The sequence below is a fragment of the Odontesthes bonariensis genome, chromosome 1 (assembly GCF_027942865.1).
Source record: "Odontesthes bonariensis isolate fOdoBon6 chromosome 1, fOdoBon6.hap1, whole genome shotgun sequence".
Classification (NCBI taxonomy): Eukaryota; Metazoa; Chordata; class Actinopteri; order Atheriniformes; family Atherinopsidae; genus Odontesthes; species Odontesthes bonariensis.
In genome coordinates, this window is record NC_134506.1 from 45,280,506 (window position 1) to 45,304,264 (window position 23,759).

Genomic DNA, 23,759 nt, shown 5'->3' on the forward strand with positions numbered 1-23,759 from the left:
ATTTTATATATATATATAAAATGGATTTTTTTTGGTTGGGGCCCCCACAGACTCTAGAATCGCCACTGGGCCCGATACCAGTAATCATAAAAGCACTTCACCCTCACTTTGGCAGAACTTTTACACACCTGCAGTCTGAAAACATGGTCTAACAGCTCTAACAGCAAAGTTTTTATATCCAGATCTTCAGCAGGTGCTTTGGGGGCTTTAATCAACCCAAAGGAAATAAAAATGAATATAAAGTTTCAAACTAAAGCAGCTAAAGAGCGTACAATACGTTTCTATATGTAGTTATTTTCAATGTCCACATGCATCGTTCTATGGTGAAACCAGGCCGTTCCTCCGTGAATGGAAATAAAAAAATCACGGGGAGTTTTTGTCCATCTATGGAGGCTGAATGTTGACTGAAGTGGCCTCAGGTGCGGCGGTGCACGGATAATTTCAATCCTTTGTTGCTGGCGCTCACGCTGTGTGTAATGTGAGCGGCCTTTCTGTGGAACAATCAAAACTAATTTTACTTAATTCAATGCTAAATTAAATCACCACAGACCAATTAACACCCCGTGCACCTTTAGCTTTGGGGGTCCTGCAGCTCTGGAGCGTCCGGGCAGTCGCTTGGTGAAAGTCACCGTGTGTGACATTTCTTTACATGTTCTGACATGACTTCTTACAGTGCTGGGTCATCAGCAGCAGCCAGTGGGGGCTGAGGAAAGCCACTGCTGACCAGAGGGGGGTAGAGCAGCCAAAACACTTTAGAATAATATGACTCAAGTAAAAGTAAAAAGTAGTCATCCAAATAATTACTTGAGTAAGAGTAAAACACTACCCAAGTACTGAGTAACTGTTGAGTAACGTCTGATTTATTTGTTAACACAAGCATTCAATCAGACAGACAAAAATACTAAATAATCATCTTTAGGCTAATTAGAGTTCATCCAATTGATGAAATAAATTAAAATTAATTAATTAATTACAAAATAGCTTAAATTAAAATAATCCAGGTAAATTCAAGAACTTCAATAAAAAATAAAAGAGACTTAGGAAATGTTTAAAACATATGTAACCCATATGGAACCTAAAAAACAAACATTCACCTATCCATGGGGGGAAAAAACGAGTTTAGGAAACTTAGCGCTACATGTTTCCTCAAGTTAGATGTTGAGTTTCTGCTGAAATGTGTGTTTGTTTTGGTTGCCACAGAAGACACATAATGTAGCTGCTGTTTCTCACTCTTTGTAAGGTAAACATGCTTTCAGTATGAGGCCTCGTCTGCGTCTTCATTTCCCACCGTTGGTTCTGACATTTTTCATCTGTTTCTTTCTTTGTTTGCTACGACTGCTAATGCTAAAGCTAACCTGTCCCGCCGCTGAGATCGAGTACGGTCACGTGACCAGACTGCACGGCTGCGTCTGATTGGTGGAACACGGTCAGGTGGTAGAGCCTTTGGCGGAAGTCTCTCTCTCTGTCAGAATAAAACATTAAAATGAGGCGTACGCGGGGGGATAAAAATAATGAGGCGTAGAATACCAAAGAGGGAAGAAGAAAAGTAACCAGCTCATTGTAGCCTAATGTAGCGGAGTAAGAGGACAGTTTCTGCTGCACACATCTACTCAAGGAAAAGTAAAAAGTATAGAGATTTAAAACTACTCCTAGAAGTATAATGTTTTCAAAAACTTACTCAAGTAAATGTAACTCGTTACTACCCACCTCTGCTGCTGACACAACAGCTGCAAACCTTCCGGAGCCTACGGTAGAATTTAACGCATAAATCACACCTTTTTTGCTTTTGGGACCCATCTTTAAAATGTCTGTCACATACAGCAGCGATTCGGCTCATCTGAAGCAGCCTATGTGCCATTCCTACCCACTCTTTGTGGAAGTTTTAGCATGCTTCGGTGTCCTTAACGCCCTTTTTATTTGATGCTCCACACAGACAGGCAGAGTTGTCTGCTGTTGCACTTTTTATGAGGACACACAAACTTGAAAATAAATGGCTCCACTCAATGTAACACAGACATTAAATTTACAGAACTCAGAGACCTCAGTTCAACTTGGCGGTGAAATGCTTTCCCTTCCACACATGGTCTTTTCTCAGCAACCTCCTCGCTGTCTCCACATCTGCTGGTATTTTCACATGGATCAGAAATGTCCATATAATTATATTAGGGCTGTCCAACGATTAAAATGTTTAATCTAATTAATCACATGATTTCCCTGATTAATCGCGATTAATCGCATTTGTACGCAAAATCCAAAAATGAATCCAAAAGTAGTGTATAGCTTTTAGCATTTATCTTTATTTTAAATGTGCTGCCATATGAATGAAAGTGCCATAACATTTGTTGTGCAAACACACTTTTAACATCAGAATTTTGATGTAGTTATCAGGGCTGGACGAGTTAACTTGTTATTATCGTGTTAACGCATTAATTATTTAACGCCGGTAAATATTTTAATCGCGCATTAGCGCATGTTTTATTTTTTATTTTAGTATTGTAAAAGTCTGTTGCTCACAGGCTTTTATTTTGTAAAAGTCTGCTGCTGTCTGCTGTGGAACAGGAAAAGAAAGTAATCGGCGGATCCACCAAACATGGAGAAGGGTACGGAACTTTTACTCGGCCATTTTCATTTTAAAGTTCTTCCAGACGGCGGAGTCGACAGAACCAAAGTCATCTGTAAACACTGCCAAGTTGAATTGTCTTCTCAGCGTAGTAGTTCCAGTCTAAAATATCACTTAAAGGCAAAACACACAACTGATAGCAGCAAGTCATTCAAGGAAACAGACAGTGGAGCGAGGCTTCTACATAAAAACTACAGAAAGATGCTGATGTTAAAAGTGTGTTTGCACAACAAATGTTATGGCACTTTCATTCATATGGCAGCACATTTAAAATAAAGCTAAATGCTAAAAGCTATACACTACTTTTGGAATGATTTTTGGATTCTGCGTACAAATGCGATTAATCGTGATTAATCAGGGAAATCATGTGATTAATTAGATTAAACATTTTAATCGTTGCCCAGCCCTAAATAAAATAAATAATAAAACCTGCGCTAATGCGCGATAAAATATTTGTCGGCGTTAAATAATCAATGAGTTAACGCGATAATAACGAGTTAACTCGCCCAGCCCTAAGTTAAATCTTTATTTAATGGCGCCGTATTTAAAGAACAAGCATTTTCTGAGCTGAACACAATTGTTTTGTTGCCGTTAAGATCTTTATAGCAACTCCTTCCTCTGCACTGTAAACTAAATACAAAGTTATTACCAAACTATAGTTAGCTTAGCATAAAGATTTGAAGTATGGAGCAGCAACAAGTTTGGCTCTGTCAAGAAAAAAGGGAAAACCTGTGTAAAATGGGCAAATTCTGATTGAAAGAGGTCCATAAAAACAGCTTAGCTTGTTTCCAGCTTTACGTTTAAGACTTCCTCTTTGCTTCATCTTTACCGTGCAGACATGGAAAGTGCTGAATGTGTCTCCCTCACTGCTCTCATAGAATTAACAAAAGAAAACACGACTTTTTAACACTGCTTTATGTGATGAATGCATCCAAAATGTGGCCAAATTGTGTGTTTGTACCACAAAAAGTCACAAGCTTCTTCTCCATTTGTTGTGTTTCTATCCAGGTGTTTTTAATATGCACATAGAAACAGCTGGATTGAATGACACAACATAAACAAGCCTTGATATATTTAAAAAGGTTTTGGTATTTGTGGAGATGTTATAAATGTTACAAAGTAAAGTGGAAATGTGTTCTACCAAAGTTAGCAAAGAAAGAACATGTGAAGATCACATGAAATATAAGCGCTAACAGGGATGAGACGATTGTTCCTCTATACGAACAAGATGGTTCAACTCAAGCTGAACTAACATGATGAAATTATGAAGGACTTTGGGTCTCCTGAGAGGACGCAGTTTAAGTGTTGTGAATGTTTTGGATGGATCAAAGTAAATCTGGATTACCTTTTATGATTTTAAAGCTAAATGAGCTAATGAGGAAATTGCCTGAGCCCCTTTCACACCTTCATGGTTGAATGAGCACTCTGCTGCTGCTTTTCACTAACATTTTGTTAAAGCAATCTGACGATGTTGCTAACAACATCTCTATATCACTTTCACAGGGCAAACGTGTGACCTGCTGCAGTCACGTTAACGGACAGAGACGCACAGCGGTGGGTTAATTTGAGTTGTGACTCAGAGAACTCCCACAGATTACTGTGAACCTATAGGAATAACAGCTCTGTCCAAACTCTCCTTCCCCATGTTTCATCCAACACAATCAGCTTCAACACGAGTCGTTTTTTCTCAGCATCGGAGCCAAATGGACTAGAGAAAACTGGATCTTTTGTCTACCACAGTGCTGTTTGTTATCTTAATATGAATCTTATGGGAGTAAATTGTAACTTTAATGTGATGTTTGATGTTTTTTGTTTTTATCCTCAAGTTTTACAGCTATTCTTTGACTTTAGTGCAGTTAAACCATCAAACAGAAAACGCACTCGTGGTTTCAGTGCTGCTGTGTGTCAAAGGTCTGGTGTTTAATGCCTCCACTGGCACCAGTAAGAAGCGTTTCAATATGGCCGGTATGTGAGCGGTCAGATCGTAGGGTTGTAGACGGTATGTGAGCGGTCAGATCGTAGGGTTGTAGACGGTATGTGAGCGGTCAGATCGTAGGGCTGTAGTCGGTATGTGAGCGGTCAGATCGTAGGGTTGTAGTCGGTATGTGAGCAGTCAGATCGTAGGGCTGTAGTCGGTATGTGAGCGGTCAGATCGTAGGGCTGTAGACGGTATGTCAGCGGTCAGATCGTAGGGTTGTAGACGGTATGTGAGCGGTCAGATCGTAGGGCTGTAGACGGTATGTGAGCGGTCAGATCGTAGGGCTGTAGACGGTATGTGAGCGGTCAGATCGTAGGGTTGTAGACGGTATGTGAGCGGTCAGATCGTAGGGCTGTAGACGGTATGTGAGCGATCAGATCGTAGGGTTGTAGTCGGTATGTGAGCGGTCAGATCGTAGGGCTGTAGACGGTATGTGAGCGGTCAGATCGTAGGGCTGTAGTCGGTATGTGAGCGGTCAGATCGTAGGGCTGTAGTCGGTATGTGAGCGGTCAGATCGTAGGGCTGTAGTCGGTATGTGAGCGGTCAGATCGTAGGGTTGTAGACGGTATGTGAGCGGTCAGATCGTAGGGTTGTAGACGGTATGTGAGCGGTCAGATCGTAGGGCTGTAGACGGTATGTGAGCGGTCAGATCGTAGGGTTGTAGACGGTATGTGAGCGGTCAGATCGTAGGGCTGTAGACGGTATGTGAGCGGTAAGATCGTAGGGTTGTAGACGGTATGTGAGCGGTCAGATCGTAGGGTTGTAGTCGGTATGTGAGCGGTCAGATCGTAGGGTTGTAGACGGTATGTGAGCGGTCAGATCGTAGGGCTGTAGTCGGTATGTGAGCGGTCAGATCGTAGGGTTGTAGACGGTATGTGAGCGGTCAGATCGTAGGGTTGTAGACGGTATGTGAGCGGTCAGATCGTAGGGCTGTAGACGGTATGTGAGCGGTCAGATCGTAGGGCTGTAGACGGTATGTGAGCGGTCAGATCGTAGGGCTGTAGTCGGTATGTGAGCGGTCAGATCGTAGGGCTGTAGACGGTATGTGAGCGGTCAGATCGTAGGGCTGTAGACGGTATGTGAGCGGTCAGATCGTAGGGCTGTAGACGGTATGTGAGCGGTCAGATCGTAGGGCTGTAGACGGTATGTGAGCGGTCAGATCGTAGGGTTGTAGTCGGTATGTGAGCGGTCAGATCGTAGGGTTGTAGACGGTATGTGAGCGGTCAGATCGTAGGGCTGTAGACGGTATGTGAGCGATCAGATCGTAGGGTTGTAGTCGGTATGTGAGCGGTCAGATCGTAGGGCTGTAGACGGTATGTGAGCGGTCAGATCGTAGGGCTGTAGTCGGTATGTGAGCGGTCAGATCGTAGGGTTGACGGTATGTGAGCGGTCAGATCGTAGGGTTGTAGTCGGTATGTGAGCGGTCAGATCGTAGGGTTGACGGTATGTGAGCGGTCAGATCGTAGGGTTGTAGTCGGTATGTGAGCGGTCAGATCGTAGGGCTGTAGTCGGTATGTGAGCGGTCAGATCGTAGGGCTGTAGACGGTATGTGAGCGGTCAGATCGTAGGGCTGTAGTCGGTATGTGAGCGGTCAGATCGTAGGGTTGTAGTCGGTATGTGAGCGGTCAGATCGTAGGGCTGTAGACGGTATGTGAGCGGTCAGATCGTAGGGTTGTAGACGGTATGTGAGCGGTCAGATCGTAGGGCTGTAGTCGGTATGTGAGCGGTCAGATCGTAGGGTTGTAGACGGTATGTGAGCGGTCAGATCGTAGGGTTGTAGACGGTATGTGAGCGGTCAGATCGTAGGGTTGTAGACGGTATGTGAGCGGTCAGATCGTAGGGCTGTAGACGGTATGTGAGCGGTCAGATCGTAGGGTTGTAGACGGTATGTGAGCGGTCAGATCGTAGGGTTGTAGACGGTATGTGAGCGGTCAGATCGTAGGGTTGTAGACGGTATGTGAGCGGTCAGATCGTAGGGCTGTAGACGGTATGTGAGCGGTCAGATCGTAGGGCTGTAGACGGTATGTGAGCGATCAGATCGTAGGGTTGTAGTCGGTATGTGAGCGGACAGATCGTAGGGCTGTAGACGGTATGTGAGCGGTCAGATCGTAGGGCTGTAGACGGTATGTGAGCGGTCAGATCGTAGGGTTGTAGTCGGTATGTGAGCGGACAGATCGTAGGGCTGTAGACGGTATGTGAGCGGTCAGATCGTAGGGCTGTAGACGGTATGTGAGCGGTCAGATCGTAGGGCTGTAGACGGTATGTGAGCGGTCAGATCGTAGGGCTGTAGACGGTATGTGAGCGGTCAGATCGTAGGGTTGTAGTCGGTATGTGAGCGGTCAGATCGTAGGGTTGTAGACGGTATGTGAGCGGTCAGATCGTAGGGTTGTAGACGGTATGTGAGCGGTCAGATCGTAGGGCTGTAGTCGGTATGTGAGCGGTCAGATCGTAGGGTTGTAGACGGTATGTGAGCGGTCAGATCGTAGGGCTGTAGACGGTATGTGAGCGGTCAGATCGTAGGGTTGTAGACGGTATGTGAGCGGTCAGATCGTAGGGCTGTAGACGGTATGTGAGCGGTCAGATCGTAGGGTTGTAGACGGTATGTGAGCGGTCAGATCGTAGGGTTGTAGACGGTATGTGAGCGGTCAGATCGTAGGGCTGTAGACGGTATGTGAGCGGTCAGATCGTAGGGTTGTAGACGGTATGTGAGCGGTCAGATCGTAGGGCTGTAGTCGGTATGTGAGCGGTCAGATCGTAGGGTTGTAGACGGTATGTGAGCGGTCAGATCGTAGGGCTGTAGACGGTATGTGAGCGGTCAGATCGTAGGGCTGTAGACGGTATGTGAGCGGTCAGATCGTAGGGCTGTAGACGGTATGTGAGCGGTCAGATCGTAGGGCTGTAGACGGTATGTGAGCGGTCAGATCGTAGGGCTGCAGACGGTATGTGAGCGGTCAGATCGTAGGGTTGTAGTCGGTATGTGAGCGGTCAGATCGTAGGGTTGTAGACGGTATGTGAGCGGTCAGATCGTAGGGTTGTAGACGGTATGTGAGCGGTCAGATCGTAGGGCTGTAGACGGTATGTGAGCGGTCAGATCGTAGGGCTGTAGACGGTATGTGAGCGGTCAGATCGTAGGGCTGTAGACGGTATGTGAGCGGTCAGATCGTAGGGTTGTAGACGGTATGTGAGCGGTCAGATCGTAGGGTTGTAGACGGTATGTGAGCGGTCAGATCGTAGGGCTGTAGTCGGTATGTGAGCGGTCAGATCGTAGGGTTGTAGACGGTATGTGAGCGGTCAGATCGTAGGGCTGTAGTCGGTATGTGAGCGGTCAGATCGTAGGGTTGTAGACGGTATGTGAGCGGTCAGATCGTAGGGTTGTAGACGGTATGTGAGCGGTCAGATCGTAGGGCTGTAGACGGTATGTGAGCGGTCAGATCGTAGGGCTGTAGACGGTATGTGAGCGGTCAGATCGTAGGGCTGTAGACGGTATGTGAGCGGTCAGATCGTAGGGTTGTAGTCGGTATGTGAGCGGTCAGATCGTAGGGTTGTAGACGGTATGTGAGCGGTCAGATCGTAGGGCTGTAGACGGTATGTGAGCGGTCAGATCGTAGGGTTGTAGACGGTATGTGAGCGATCAGATCGTAGGGTTGTAGACGGTATGTGAGCGATCAGATCGTAGGGTTGTAGTCGGTATGTGAGCGGTCAGATCGTAGGGCTGTAGACGGTATGTGAGCGGTCAGATCGTAGGGCTGTAGTCGGTATGTGAGCGGTCAGATCGTAGGGTTGACGGTATGTGAGCGGTCAGATCGTAGGGTTGTAGTCGGTATGTGAGCGGTCAGATCGTAGGGTTGACGGTATGTGAGCGGTCAGATCGTAGGGTTGTAGTCGGTATGTGAGCGGTCAGATCGTAGGGCTGTAGTCGGTATGTGAGCGGTCAGATCGTAGGGCTGTAGACGGTATGTGAGCGGTCAGATCGTAGGGCTGTAGTCGGTATGTGAGCGGTCAGATCGTAGGGCTGTAGTCGGTATGTGAGCGGTCAGATCGTAGGGCTGTAGACGGTATGTGAGCGGTCAGATCGTAGGGTTGTAGACGGTATGTGAGCGGTCAGATCGTAGGGCTGTAGTCGGTATGTGAGCGGTCAGATCGTAGGGTTGTAGACGGTATGTGAGCGGTCAGATCGTAGGGTTGTAGACGGTATGTGAGCGGTCAGATCGTAGGGTTGTAGACGGTATGTGAGCGGTCAGATCGTAGGGCTGTAGACGGTATGTGAGCGGTCAGATCGTAGGGCTGTAGTCGGTATGTGAGCGGTCAGATCGTAGGGTTGTAGACGGTATGTGAGCGGTCAGATCGTAGGGTTGTAGACGGTATGTGAGCGGTCAGATCGTAGGGCTGTAGACGGTATGTGAGCGGTCAGATCGTAGGGCTGTAGACGGTATGTGAGCGGTCAGATCGTAGGGTTGTAGACGGTATGTGAGCGGTCAGATCATAGGGTGTTAGTCGGTATATGAGTTGTCAGATCGTAGGGCTGTAGACGGTATGTGAGCGGTCAGATCATAGGGTGTTAGTCGGTATATGAGTTGTCAGATCGTAGGGCTGTAGTCGGTATGTGAGCGGTCAGATCGTAGGGTTGTAGACGGTATGTGAGCGGTCAGATCGTAGGGTTGTAGACGGTATGTGAGCGGTCAGATCGTAGGGTTGTAGACGGTATGTGAGCGGTCAGATCGTAGGGCTGTAGTCGGTATGTGAGCGGTCAGATCGTAGGGCTGTAGTCGGTATGTGAGCGGTCAGATCGTAGGGTTGTAGACGGTATGTGAGCGGTCAGATCGTAGGGTTGTAGACGGTATGTGAGCGGTCAGATCGTAGGGCTGTAGACGGTATGTGAGCGGTCAGATCGTAGGGTTGTAGACGGTATGTGAGCGGTCAGATCGTAGGGCTGTAGTCGGTATGTGAGCGGTCAGATCGTAGGGCTGTAGACGGTATGTGAGCGGTCAGATCGTAGGGCTGTAGTCGGTATGTGAGCGGTCAGATCATAGGGTTGTAGTGAAGTTTACAGTGTCAGGATTCAAGTTTAACATAGATAAGGACCCAAACGATGACAGTAAGTACTTTCTTTTATAAAAAGTTTTCCTTTGTTTGTGTTTGACTGGTATTTGATCTTTTTTTCTACTTTGCAGTTCTTGCTGGAACACTGGTCCCAACTTACTGTTACATAACATTTTATCTTGGAGATTTAAAAAAAAAAGAAGTCATTTAAATTTCACGACACATTTACTCTGTTGTAACAAGGTGAATTATTCTTTCCTGTAACTTGATTTGATCTTGTAATTTGCAGATTTACTATGCATTGAGATTATAAAGTGTTTCAAAGCATAAATGTTTCAGAAATTGGGCCCTAATGGGAGATGAGATTATTAAAATGTAGCAGGCTGGGCTGTAAATATGATGTTAAGGTCATAAATCATTAAAAATAAGTAAACTATTGCTGACAGCTCATAAAACACAATAGCCATCTTGTAGTTAGTGTCACGCCATGGGACTCATGTTTTAAGTTTTATGTTTTAGGTGTTCAGTTCATGTCCAGGTTTTGAGTTTCAGTCTTGTCATTGTTTTTCCCCCTCACTCTGGTCACTGGTTCATTCACATCATTGGTTCATTCACTGCACCCGTTAGTCATTGTCACCAGCTGCACTCCCTCTCCAATCACTCCCAGCCCTCTATTTAGTCTCTTGTCTCCCCTGTCTGTTCGTCGGTTCTTTGTTTGCCCTTCATGCCATGCCACAACCTGTTCTGACCAAAGCGAAGTATATATTTATTCCATGCCATGAAAGTCTTTTGTTTGTTTTTCCAAGTTATGTTTTTTGAATCCGGCACAGCCGCGCTTTTAGTTTGAACTTTGCTATTGTTATTTTTGCCTTAACAAACCAACCTTTCTTTTGTAGTCCGCATCCGTGTCCTTCCCTACATGTAAACCTGGCAGTTAGCTTGTGTCACATATTGAACTTCTCCCAGAAATCAGTCATTTAAAGGAGCAAACAGATGGACGTGTAAACAAAGATAAACACATGTAACACATGCTATCAGCACCTTTGATGTAGGATGTGATAGTTGTGCGTTCTACGCTGTGATAAGGATGTGGCCAGAGAAATGCTGATGAAACAGAAAAAAACATCTTGAAAGTGAAAAGCTGAACGAAGAGGGCAAGGTTTCAGCTGTATGAATAACACACCAGCGCAAGCAAGTTCCTCTCATCTTGCATTCCAGATCTTAATTGTTTATTTACATATCTGTGAAGGGACCCAGAAAAGCTCCGTTTCTCAGCTGCTTCAAAGAGGGAATCCGGGGCCAAGCCTCGCTGGGTGGAGATCCTACTGTTAATTGGCACATTTCTCCCCTCAGATTAAGTCAGTTTTTGGTTATTTACTCCCCTGCAGGAATTTCTGTAGAAGAAAAGGATAATTATAGAAAACAAAAAAAAGCTTCCATCTTTTCCAGCCATGCAGTGAAGAATAATGAGCAGCGAATACATCTCAAGCACAAAAACATACAGTAAAGGCTGAAAACTCTACAAAGGGGAGGTGCTGAAAATTCCAAATTTCACTGCTGCAGGTGAAGTGTTCGTAGTCGAAAACCTTAGCAGTAGAAACACATCTTCACTAATAGTACAGCTTGTATTTATGTCTTGCTATACTCTGTGTGTCTCTGATCTTTTTTATGAGAGCAAAGCTGTCTATCTGCATAAACATAGATGTGTTTTGTGTACGCTGGATTTACAGGCATGTGATGATTAAAGAACTTTCAATTCCAAAGTTGGACACGATTAAAAAATGTCTTACTGAAGCAAAAAATAATGATATCTCTGAGAGACGGGGTTGGATAAAGGGTGGTTTGGATGCTTTATTCCCCCAAAGTGTTGTAAAAACATGTCAGGTGGTGGACCCAAATGTAAGAAACATTTCTGTCTCCAGATTGTTCCACAAAGGGCAGGCAAAAGAGTCCAAAAACAGTCCAATAAGTCAGAAAAAATCTAGAAACTTAATGATATCAGAGAACAGTCTAGAGCAAAACCAGGAAACAGGCTGGGATGATACACAAACAGGAGCCTGAAAGGAATAAACAGCTGGAATCCTCATCAGGAAGGAGGACAGACAATGGAGAAAAGGCAGTATGTATATATATATATATATATGTATATGTATATACATATATATATATGTATATATATACACACACACCAGGGGAGTAATGACTCATGACAAACAGGTGTGTAATTAACAGAAATCAGTAAAACAGGTGTGGAGCAAGCAAACACAGGGAGCCAAACTAACAGAAATGAGCAGAGATAAAAATCCATTTCAAAATAATTCAAAAGGCCAAACGGAACGACCACGAAAACAGAGATTTTGAGTTGGAGTTCAGGATTTCTGCTCCCAAGGTCACTGTTAACGGACAAGCTGACAAAAAGCCTGAAGTTTAATGCACACTCTGGATCTGTTGCAGATGAATGTTTTTAAATTCAGCGCAGAGTTTGGGGACAGATGACAGGACTGCTTCACTGGAACGAAGACAACAACAAAAAAGGTTCCAGCACTCCAAAGTTTACGTCTGCAGGAGGACAGGACAGACCGTCCATCCTGAGCACATGTGAGGTTATCTGCTGAGAGTTTAAAGACGCTAAATGAGTGATAAAAGACGGAGTTGGAGATGTTTAAAGACCCTCAAAGACACAAGTAAACACTCAGCTGGGTTTCATTACAGGGGCAGTCCCACGGCATCCAGCAGTGGCCCCAGCTCCCAGCTGTCAGAGGATGAGAGCTGACAGCAGGGTTTCACTGGCAGCGCTCCACCTGGCTGCGAGATGCCAGCCTATGATGTGTCACAGAGCGAATGATTAATAAGAAGCTCCGTATGTAGAGCAGCTTCTTAAACTGCATTAAAAAAAAACTACGGCTGAGCAACGATTAAAATGTTTAATCTAATTAATCACATGATTTCCCTGATTAATCGCATTTGTACGCAAAATCTCAAAATGAATCCAAAAGTAGTGTATAGCCTTTAGCATTTAGCTTTATTTTAAATGTGCTGCCATATGAATGAAAGTGCCATAACATTTGTTGTGCAAACACACTTTTAACATCAGCATCTTTCTGTAGTTTTTATGTAGAAGCCTCACTCCACTGTCTGTTTCCTTGAATGACTTGCTGCTATCAGTTGTGTGTTTTGCCTTTAAGTGATATTTTAGACTGGAACTACTACGCTGAGAAGACAATTCAACTTGGCAGTGTTTACAGATGACTTTGGTTCTGTCGACTCCGCCGTCTGGAAGAACTTTAAAATGAAAATGGCCGAGTAAAAGTTCCGTACCCTTCTCCATGTTTGGTGGATCCGCCGATTACTTTCTTTTCCTGTTCCACAGCAGACAGCAGCAGACTTTTACAAAATAAAAGCCTGTGAGCAGCAGACTTTTACAGAATAAAAGCCTGTGAGCAGCAGACTTTTACAAAATAAAAGCCTGTGAGCAACCGACTTTTACAAAATAAAAGCCTGTGAGCAACAGACTTCCTATCCATTAAAGGCACAAAAACCCAAAATAAATTTTTTCAGTAAATTTTGTTTTTATTTTAAATAAATAAATAATAAAACCTGCGTTAATATACAATAAGATATTTAATCAGCGTTAAATAATTAGCGTGTTAACGCGATAATAACGAGCTAACTCGCCCAGCCCTAAATAAAACATATATTTGAAATACAAAAGTAAAAGTATGGGTAAAAAGTTAAACCGGAGCCATGTCGAATATATTCCTAAAGCTTTTGTGTGAAGGTTCGAAGCGTAAAATACATCGATTAATCAAAAATCTTGAATCTTAACAATCACATTTTTTAACTGCAGGGACCAAGAGAAACAAAACACTGTGATATGAGAAAAGAAAAAAGAAAATTGTATCAAACTTCTTGGCCACAAACCTCCTTCATCCAGTCAAAGCAGTCAAACCTGCTGCTGGCAGCGTTATTCAGCACTATGTGGCAGCAACATAAAGAGACATCCTGAGCATCAACCTTTTCCAGAATGCCCAGGATCCAAGGCAGCTGCAAAGATCTACATTTCAACAAGATCAAAGGTCGCCGTATTTCTATTAATCTCCATGGTAACCAGTGCTGGAAGGTTCTTCTGTGACCATCTAAACCTTTTTTTTTTTTTTTTTTTTTTTAACCTTTTGACAGATAAAGTTTGGTCATGTTCACTGTAGGAGCTATTTCTCTATTTTCAGTTAAGTTTTAGATTTTAGATTTATTTTAATATTATTTGCTTAGTTTTTGCTTGATAATTAGTATTTTTGCTTAATTTAAGTTGTTTAGGACAAATTGGTTTGTAATTAATTTAATTAATTTTTTGTTTGGGAGATGGGCGTTTCACACATAGATACTTGGGTTTTAGTATTTAGTACTCTGGACGCACTTGGGTGGTCACATGGTTTTTCATCAGTTTTCAGTCGTCAGTTGTCAGTGAATCGTTGGGTGAACAGGTGAGGCAATCAGGCAGAAAGAGGCAGGAAGGGATCCTGTGAAGCTGCCATGTTTGGTTTTGCCTGCAAACTTGGAATAAATCCATGATGAACTATATTTTTGACGTTTTGGACCTTTTTGTACTGCGTAAACCAGAAACCCGTAGTGCGTCAAGTGACTATTTGAGTTGTGTTTCATTTTAGTTTGGTCACCTTTAAGTCAAAAGTTTTTGTCTAATATTTTCATAGACAAATAGTCACCACATTCACTTTATTTGGAAGTATTTAAAATAAAAAATCACTGCAAAGTAAAAGCTAACAGCTGGAGAAACATGTCGGGCAACAGGTCAATAACATGACTGGGCATAAAAAGAGCACCTCAGAGAGGCAGAGTCTCTCAGAATTAAAGATGGCCCTCCAAAAATAAGTAAGAAAAAAGCAAATAAAAGACGTTTTTGCTTGAAATAAGCAAATAAATCTGCCAATGGAACTAGTGAAAATCGGCTTGTCAAGATTTCTTGAAATAAGATGTGATATTTAGGACTTTTGAGATAAAAGTGATCTTGAAATTAGCTTAAAAACCTCTTCAAATGTCAAAAAAAGCTTGTTTCATATGAAATCCGACTCAAAACAATTTGTTTTCAAGACTTTTTCATTTAACAAGATATTCAAGATGTATTGTCTTCAAACAAGTCCCTATATCTGGCTGAAATGGTACTTGTTAGGCAGTTGTGTCTTATATTAAGTGTAATGAGATATTTTGACTAGAAATGAGACAAATATACCGGGTAAGACTTTGATTTTTTCCAGTGAGGTACAGCAATCTGCAAACAAATTGTGTCTAAAACAGCCAATGTTGAATTTTTAATAATAAGTGTCAAACTTCCTTACATGCCTCAAGAATACACTGATTACATGACAAAATGTAGAAGGTAGGGCCTGAATCAGCTTATTCCTGTCTGCTTTTAACTTGCTGAGAAGAATCACCGATATCAACGTGCCGATCGAACTTTAATTGATGGAGTAAGTGGGAGTCTAATTGAATCCTCTTTAAGTGAAGTGTGCATTCCTCCATGCTTCGAGGTGAATGCGATGCTCTGGCAGCGCTGGAAAGTGGCCAGGTGCAAAGGTGGTTTGTCAAAACTCAAACGGACACTTTTGATCTCGATAAAAACGATTTGCTTTGCTGTGGAGGAAGAAATGACCCAGCTCCCACAGCTTTGCTTCCCATCTTCTTCTTTTTTCTTTTGTTTTTTTTTTAAGTCTTATCCTGAGCTGCTGCTGTTATATTTGCAGTAGGAATAAAAGCCAGTGTGTGCACACACACCGATATCAAACCCTGGAGTTCACACATTGGCTAGCCCCCGGGGAAGAGCCGAGCTGTTGGTCTGGCTGCCTGCCACTGTTGCCATGATCAACATCATCCTGCTCCGGTCTCGTAGCGCTGTTGTCATGGTAATGACCGTTTATTTGCAGGGGGCACTCTTGTCTCCAATATTTCCGGGACGCTCGCAGACAGGGAGTGGAACTGGAGGTATAAAAGTGACAGGAGGGGAGTTACCAGACGGACAATTTCTTCAAAGGGCAGGTAGATTAACCAGTCTGGTTCTCCATCTGTGGGCCTAACAGACCCACAGCCATCAGACATTTGTGCTGTCGGCTTTGTTTTTCCAACATTATCGTTGTTATCAGTCAGACAAAGAATTCTTCAAGGCAGTTTGTTTCTGTCGATCATCACAACTCAAATGATACGATCATCGTACCGGTGTTTAATACATGAAAATCAGTTGCAGTTAAAAGAAAGAAACCATCAAAAACGGACCGATATTAAAAGCTCAGTTCAAATCCAGACTGAAAACACATCTCTTTTCCCTGGCCTTCCACCAGCTGAAATTGAGTTTACCTTGGTTTGCTACCTTTATTGTTACTGTTATTGTTATTTTATTGCTAATTTTATCTCAAATTTTATTTTCATCTGTGATGAAGTTATTCTTATTGCTATTTTATTGATGACTCTCTTAATATGTGATGCAGTTGCTGTTGTGAAGCACTTTGGTCAGCTGAGGTTGCTTTAATGTGCTATATAAATACATTTTGATTTGAATTGAATTGAATTGGAGGACCCAAACGCAGGCTGAAAAGCAGGAGGCAGGAGGGGGGAACCAGGTAATTTAATGACAAACCAAAGGTGACGCAAGGCAGAAGGTAAAAGTATAACAAAATAGTCTAAAACAGCGGCATGCTGGTGCACTAAACATGACACAGCCTGAGACAGATGACCAGCAGAACACAGACGGAAACTGAAGCCAGGCGTAAAACAAGAGCAGGGAGTAAATTCAAAGGAATGTGTTTGAAAATAACATGAAAACCAAAACCACAGCCCATGTCAAAGACGTGTTTAAGCAGCACAGTCGATGAAACTGTCCTGAAAAATGGCTTTTTCTTTGTGCAAGAACACAGCCTCATATTTATCCCATAAAACTCTGAACAAACAGAGTGACTGCATGTTTAGCCTGTGGGTCACTCTGTTTAGCATGTAGCTGCTCCAACCAACCACCCCTCCATCCTCATGGCTCTTAAAGGAGAAACCTGAGAATGATGCCAGCTCCTGAATCATGAGTTGTATTTAAGAGCTATGAACAAATTACAGATATGACTGTTTCATCTGGAGAGGTTATTGTTTGCTTCCATCAACACAAACGCATTGATCTTTTTTTTGTTTTGGGGCTACTTTTCGACTTACAGCGAGACCAGGCTGGATCGGTGTCATGTTGACAGCATGTACATACGCTGTAGAGGTGTCTCTGAAGAGCACTGAGCAATGATTTAACAGGTTGAGGGACAATGTGATCAATCTGTTGGTGCAAACTGAAATCTATCCAACGCTGGTGGTCTTTGGCACTTGATGTGGAGGTCTCTGGGGTGCCGCCCTGCCAGTGATGCTCTCAGGATATGTTATAAAGATGTTTGGATCTTTTGCTTTGTGACTGAAGGATATTTGCTCCAATGTGTCTTTGATAGAGGTGTGGACTTTGGACAGTTATCATGCAAAACTCAACCCTTGTATTGGCTGTCCAATAGACCTTCTTTTGTTTTTCCATAGTCATGTTTTTGTTAACCATGTATTGTTTTTGTGAATAAATCTCAGTTTTTGCTTAACACCTTTTTGAGTCCGCATCTGTGTCCTACCCCCCCACCCCCCCCAAACCTGACAGAAGGATATTACCAATAATGGACGCGGCAGACTTCAAGACCTCATTACAGCTGATCGAGGACCTCTGTTGCTGCCTGGAGCAGGACAGCAGCTCCTGGCGAAAATTGGAGGTGGCCAACAACATCATAGATTTATTCGTGGAGAAGTGAGTTCTCCAGATATGGGCTGTGGACCTGTCACGCGTCTGGGGGAAGGCGAGGACTGTGCAGCGCGCTGCAATGCTGGACATTTTCGGGAAGGAGCCAAAACAGGCAGCCGCCATGGAGTCCAGAGACCTAGCCTTAGCCACGGAGTCTATAGACCTAGCCTTAGCCACGGAGTCCAGAGACCTAGCCTTAGCCACGGAGTCAAGAGACCAGGCCTTAGCCACGGAGTCCAGAGACCTAACCTTAGCCACGGAGTCTATAGACCTAGCCTTAGCCACGGAGTCTATAGACCTAGCCTTAGCCACGGAGTCCCTAGCGCCCGAGCTGGCCCCCGAGTTGGCCCCAGAGCCACGGAGCCCGAGATAGCCTTAGAGGCTGAGTTAGCCAGAGCCACGGAGCTCAAGTTAGCCACAGCCTCAGAACCCGAGTCAGCCTCAGAACCCGAGTCAGCCACAGAGGCCATAAAGCCCAAGCTGGCCCCCACAGAGCCCATGGGGCCCCAGCCCGGGGACCCACAGTTTCGAGCCCCTCCCTCCCACCCTCAGACTTTTGGGATGTCTGGGATCCATCCCTTTTGGGAGGGGGCTCCCCCCTCGCCGGATGTCTGGCCACCAGCCGGACGGTCTCCGACTTCTGCTTTGGGTGGACTATGCCCGCCTGCTTTGGGTGGACTATGCACGCCTGCTTTGGGTGGACTATGCCCGCCTGCTTTGGGTGGACTATGCACGTCTGCTTTGGGTGGACTATGCCCGCCTGCTTTGGGTGCTTTGGGTGGACTATGCCCGCCTGCTTTGGGTGCTTTGGGTGGACTATGCACACCTGCTTTGGGTGGACTATGCACACCTGCTTTGGGTGGACTATGTACGCCTGCTTTGGGTGGACTATGCACACCTGCTTTGGGTGGACTATGCACACCTGCTTTGGGTGGACTATGTACGCCTGCTTTGGGTGGACTATGCACACCTGCTTTGGGTGGACTATGCACACCTGCTTTGGGTGGACTATGTACGCCTGCTTTGGGTGGACTATGCACACCTGCTTTGGGTGGACTATGCACGCCTGCTTTGGGTGGACTATGCCCGCCTGCTTTGGGTGGACTATGCCCGCCTGCTTTGGGTGGACTATGCACGCCTGCTTTGGGTGGACTATGCCCGCCTGCTTTGGGTGCTTTGGGTGGACTATGCACGCCTGCTTTGGGTGCTTTGGGTGGACTATGCACGCCTGCTTTGGGTGCTTTGGGTGGACTATGCACGCCTGCTTTGGGTGCTTTGGGTGGACTATGCCCACCTGCTTTTGGTGGACTATGCACACCTGCTTTGGGTGGACTATGCACACCTGCTTTGGATGGACTATGCACACCTGCTTTGGGTGGACTATGCACGCCTGCTTTGGATGGACTATGCACACCTGCTTTGGGTGGACTATGCACACCTGCTTTGGGTGGACTATGCACGCCTGCTTTGGGTGGACTATGCACACCTGCTTTGGGTGGACTATGCACGCCTGCTTTGGATGGACTATGCACACCTGCTTTGGGTGGACTATGCACACCTGCTTTGGGTGGACTATGCCCGCCTGCTTTGGGTGCTTTGGGTGGACTATGCACGCCTGCTTTGGGTGGACTAAGCACACCTGCTTTGGATGGACTATGCACACCTGCTTTGGGTGGACTATGCACGCCTGCTTTGGGTGGACTATGCACGCCTGCTTTGGGTGCTTTGGGTGGACTATGCACGCCTGCTTTGGGTGGACTATGCCCGCCTGCTTTGGGTGCTTTGGGTGGACTATGCCCACCTGCTTTGGGTGCTTTGGGTGGACTATGCACGCCTGCTTTGGGTGGACTATGTACGCCTGCTTTGGGTGGACTATGCACGCCTGCTTTGGGTGGACTATGCACGCCTGCTTTGGGTGGACTATGCACACCTGCTTTGGGTGGACTATGCACACCTGCTTTGGGTGGACTATGCCCGCCTGCTTTGGGTGCTTTGGGTGGACTATGCACACCTGCTTTGGGTGGACTATGCCCGCCTGCTTTGGGTGGACTATGCACGCCTGCTTTGGGTGGACTATGCCCGCCTGCTTTGGGTGGACTATGCCCGCCTGCTTTGGGTGGACTATGCATGCCTGCTTTGGGTGGACTATGCCCGCCTGCTTTGGGTGGACTATGCACGCCTGCTTTGGGTGGACTATGCACACCTGCTTTGGGTGGACTATGCACGCCTGCTTTGGGTGCTTTGGGTGGACTATGCCCGCCTGCTTTGGGTGCTTTGGGTGGACTATGCACGCCTGCTTTGGGTGCTTTGGGTGGACTATGCCCGCCTGCTTTGGGTGGACTATGCACGCCTGCTTTGGGTGGACTATGCACGCCTGCTTTGGGTGCTTTGGGTGGACTATGCACGCCTGCTTTAGGTGGACTATGCCCGCCTGCTTTGGGTGGACTATGCCCGCCTGCTTTGGGTGGACTATGCCCGCCTGCTTTGGGTGGACTATGCACGCCTGCTTTGGGTGCTTTGGGTGGACTATGCACGCCTGCTTTGGGTGGACTATGCACACCTGCTTTGGGTGGACTATGCCCGCCTGCTTTGGGTGGACTATGCACGCCTGCTTTGGGTGCTTTGGGTGGACTATGCACGCCTGCTTTGGGTGGACTATGCACACCTGCTTTGGGTGGACTATGCACGCCTGCTTTAGGTGGACTATGCACGCCTGCTTTGGGTGGACTATGCACGCCTGCTTTGGGTGGACTATGCACGCCTGCTTTGGGTGGACTATGCACGCCTGCTTTGGGTGCTTTGGGTGGACTATGCCCGCCTGCTTTGGGTGGACTTTGCACACCTGCTTTGGGTGCTTTGGGTGGACTATGCACGTCTGCTTTGGGTGGACTATGCCCGCCTGCTTTGGGTGGACTATGCCCGCCTGCTTTGGGTGGACTTTGCACACCTGCTTTGGGTGCTTTGGGTGGACTATGCACGTCTGCTTTGGGTGGACTATGCACGCCTGCTTTGGGTGGACTATGCACGCCTGCTTTGGGTGCTTTGGGTGGACTATGCCCGCCTGCTTTGGGTGCTTTGGGTGGACTATGCACACCTGCTTTGGGTGGACTATGCACACCTGCTTTGGGTGGACTATGCACACCTGCTTTGGATGGACTATGCACGCCTGCTTTGGGTGGACTATGCACGCCTGCTTTGGGTGCTTTGGGTGGACTATGCACGCCTGCTTTGGGTGGACTATGCCCGCCTGCTTTGGGTGGACTATGCACGCCTGCTTTGGGTGTTTTGGGTGGACTATGCACGCCTGCTTTGGGTGGACTATGCACGCCTGCTTTGGGTGGACTATGCCCGCCTGCTTTGGGTGGACTATGCCCGCCTGCTTTGGGTGGACTATGCACGTCTGCTTTGGGTGGACTATGCACACCTGCTTTGGGTGGACTATGCACACCTGCTTTGGGTGGACTATGCCCGCCTGCTTTGGGTGGACTATGCACGCCTGCTTTGGGTGGACTATGCCCGCCTCAGATCTGCACCTGATGAAAGTCGGTGTTGAAATAAAAGCTGCAAACACAACCAGTGTGCTCCTGTTCTTCTTCATTCTTTCTTAAGTTGCTGTCCTCTGGCTGAGAAGCAGCTGATTCAGCTGCACACTTCTGGAGGATGCACAGAGAATTAACCCACTGTGAGTCCTTATATCGGTCTCGTGCAAACATGAATCTTTTATCAGGATGCATCTGAAGGTGTTTGATGAGGCTGCAGCGGGCTTGCTTTTCTTTTTTTTTTTGCCATTTGTAACCGCCTCTGCACTTATTGATCAGTGTGACCCTGGAATTTCACGTTGTAACATTTTCTCAGTAGGATTTCTGACAGATATCCACGCGCACACATCCACCTGTCTTGTCTGGGAGGCGCTCGCTCGGCGTCCCTATAATAAACGCCCCCCCCCCTCCTCTCCCCCTCTCTTTCTCCCCACCTGCTCAGTCCTCGCTTTCCGCGGCAGGCAGGGAGATGTGCAGCTCGGAGCCTCGCAGCGTGGCTGTCGCTTCATATTGAATTTCAACGCGGAGGTGGTCGGGTTTCCTCCCGTGAGATCGGGTTTAAAGCGCGCTCTCCCTGCATCCTCCCCGGCTCTGCCCCTCTCCTCCCGTCCGCAGTGCCGCACTTTGACTGGAAGTTCTCCCCGGCAGAGCCGCTCCGCCGTCCGCGGACAGTCGGAGCTGGAAGATCTCAGAAAGATTGGACAGAAAGGCGAAGGAATAACGCACTGAGACCACACAGGAACCAGGACGACATTCAAGGTAAGCATGCAGCTTCTGTTAGTTTCCCACCAGCTGTGGGTGGCGCGCAACATCCCGCAGCCTCTGATATTCCCGCACCGGCTCTTTAGTAAAGTTTCTGGCTTCACTTTGCACTCTTACATGTTACACATGGGTTCCTGCTGTTGCTTTGGGCAGTTTTTGAAGCTGATAAAACCCAGTCCAGCTGGGTAAATCTAACCAAATTCTCAGAGATGGATCTAATTTGACAACTGGAGTCTGAAAGTGCAGCATCCACTTTATGATCTAATGTTTTCTCTGCGGTAAGAAGCAACTTTTGGTGGTCAGGCTCTGAGTCCCCGGTGATCAAAACTAAAGTAATTAGTCCAACCATAGTGAACAATCCAAACCAAACAGTGGATGGGACCACAGTGGAATAAAGCTGAATAGGCATGTTTTCAGCAGGCATTGTGGCTTAACAAGCAGCTGCAGCCAATAATTAATTGTTGCTGGAACAAAAGCGCAGAAAACGTCTTGTTCCACCTGAGTGACGCGATTTAACCCGCACGATAATTAACTGCACATATTGCATTAAAGGAAGTCACCTGGGCTCGTTCAGAGCTTTTTCAGCACAGTTAGAGTTGATTAAAAATGCTCCCTCAGGTTAGTTCTGAGGATATGGACTGAAAGATTTTAAGATTTTAGATTCTCAGGGGAGTGAGGGGTCCAAATAAACCACCAGCTCCATACTGGCAGCTGGCCATAAGCTAGTTTGTGACCTTTTAATTGCAAATGTTAGGTAGTTGTGAAGAAATGGGAAAAAGTATTTTGTTTCTTGTTCTTCTTTTAAATGAAGGTTTAAGGTGTTGAAGTTATTATAAGTGTGGCTGTCAGCTGGAGGGTTCTGGGTTTGAGTCTTTAGGTTCTTTAGGTTTGGATGCGCAGTGTTGTCAGTGTCTCACTGGCATGTTGGCTGATCAGAGGTGTTAACCCTAATCCCTGATAGGGGACATTTTTCACCACTTGGGGTGTTCTTTCTCTTCTAATTTCACACTGTAGATAGTGATACTCATCATATTTGGTCCAGTTGTGCATTTTTGACAATTTTTTTCGAATTTCAAACACACATCATATACAATGCAATTTTTCATTGTGTAGAAAAAAAACTATTTTAAAAAGCTTTTAAAACGACCTAAAAACATCATATATTAATATTTTTTTCCACTTTTTTTCCATAAATCTTTAATTCCACTTCAGTTCTGATCATAACTACCAAGTTTTTAAATTATTTTCAAAAAATTAACCCTTTAGATGCCAATTTGAACTTTTTAGCCCAAATTTTAAGCCTTTAGGTGCCAATATTTTCAAAATATGGAATGCAAAGTGGAATTATTGAGTAGGGATAATTATGGTCTGGGATATGTCAATGATTAGCAACAACATTGATTTTTAGGGATTTAGAATTTTTTTGTTGCCTGATTTTTAAAAAACAAAAAAACAAATTCGTTAATTTCTGAAAAGGGACATTTTTGTCCCCTTTTAAAATGATCCCCAAAATACCATATGTTAATATTTTTTTCCACTTTTTTTTTCATAAATCTTGGATGAGGATGCAGCTTTGTTTGAAGATGAACAGCTGAGGTCACGTTCATATTTAACTCGGTGAATGTGAATATTTTAAAACCTGTCTGTTATGTTTTAACCTGCCAGTGAGGAGTCGGCCCAACATGTTCGGTTCACTGCAGGATAGGCTTGATGTGCTCTCAGAAGGTGTAAAAAGCTGAGCACTGATCTGCATTTGCATTTGCATGCCTGAACAACCTCCCAAATATCAGCAAACAGGATTGAGCATTCCTGATATATGTTAAACTAAATATCTTTTGGTTTGAAACGAATCCTAAACTCTTTTTTCTTATTGAGACGGCAGCTGCAGAAGCTTTTCCAGAAGTCATCTTCTCCGTAATCTAATGAATAAGTGACAGAGCTCGAGCTCTGCTGGAGGAAGATGAACACAATCATAACCAAATGTTGCTGGCATTAATGGCTTAAAAC

At 45.5% G+C, this 23,759-nt stretch overlaps 1 protein-coding gene across 5 annotated transcripts in view; it reads left to right on the top strand.

Annotated features, from left to right (window-relative positions):
• The first annotated feature begins 21,466 nt into the window (after positions 1-21,466).
• Positions 21,467-23,759, top strand: part of shank2b (SH3 and multiple ankyrin repeat domains 2b) — a 386,266-nt gene continuing 383,973 nt past the window's right edge. For all 5 annotated transcript variants that reach the window (XM_075468229.1, XM_075468249.1, XM_075468215.1 and 2 more), the window contains exon 1: positions 21,467-21,749. The gene's annotated coding sequence lies outside the window, so the exon portion shown is untranslated. The remainder of the gene's footprint in view (positions 21,750-23,759) is intronic.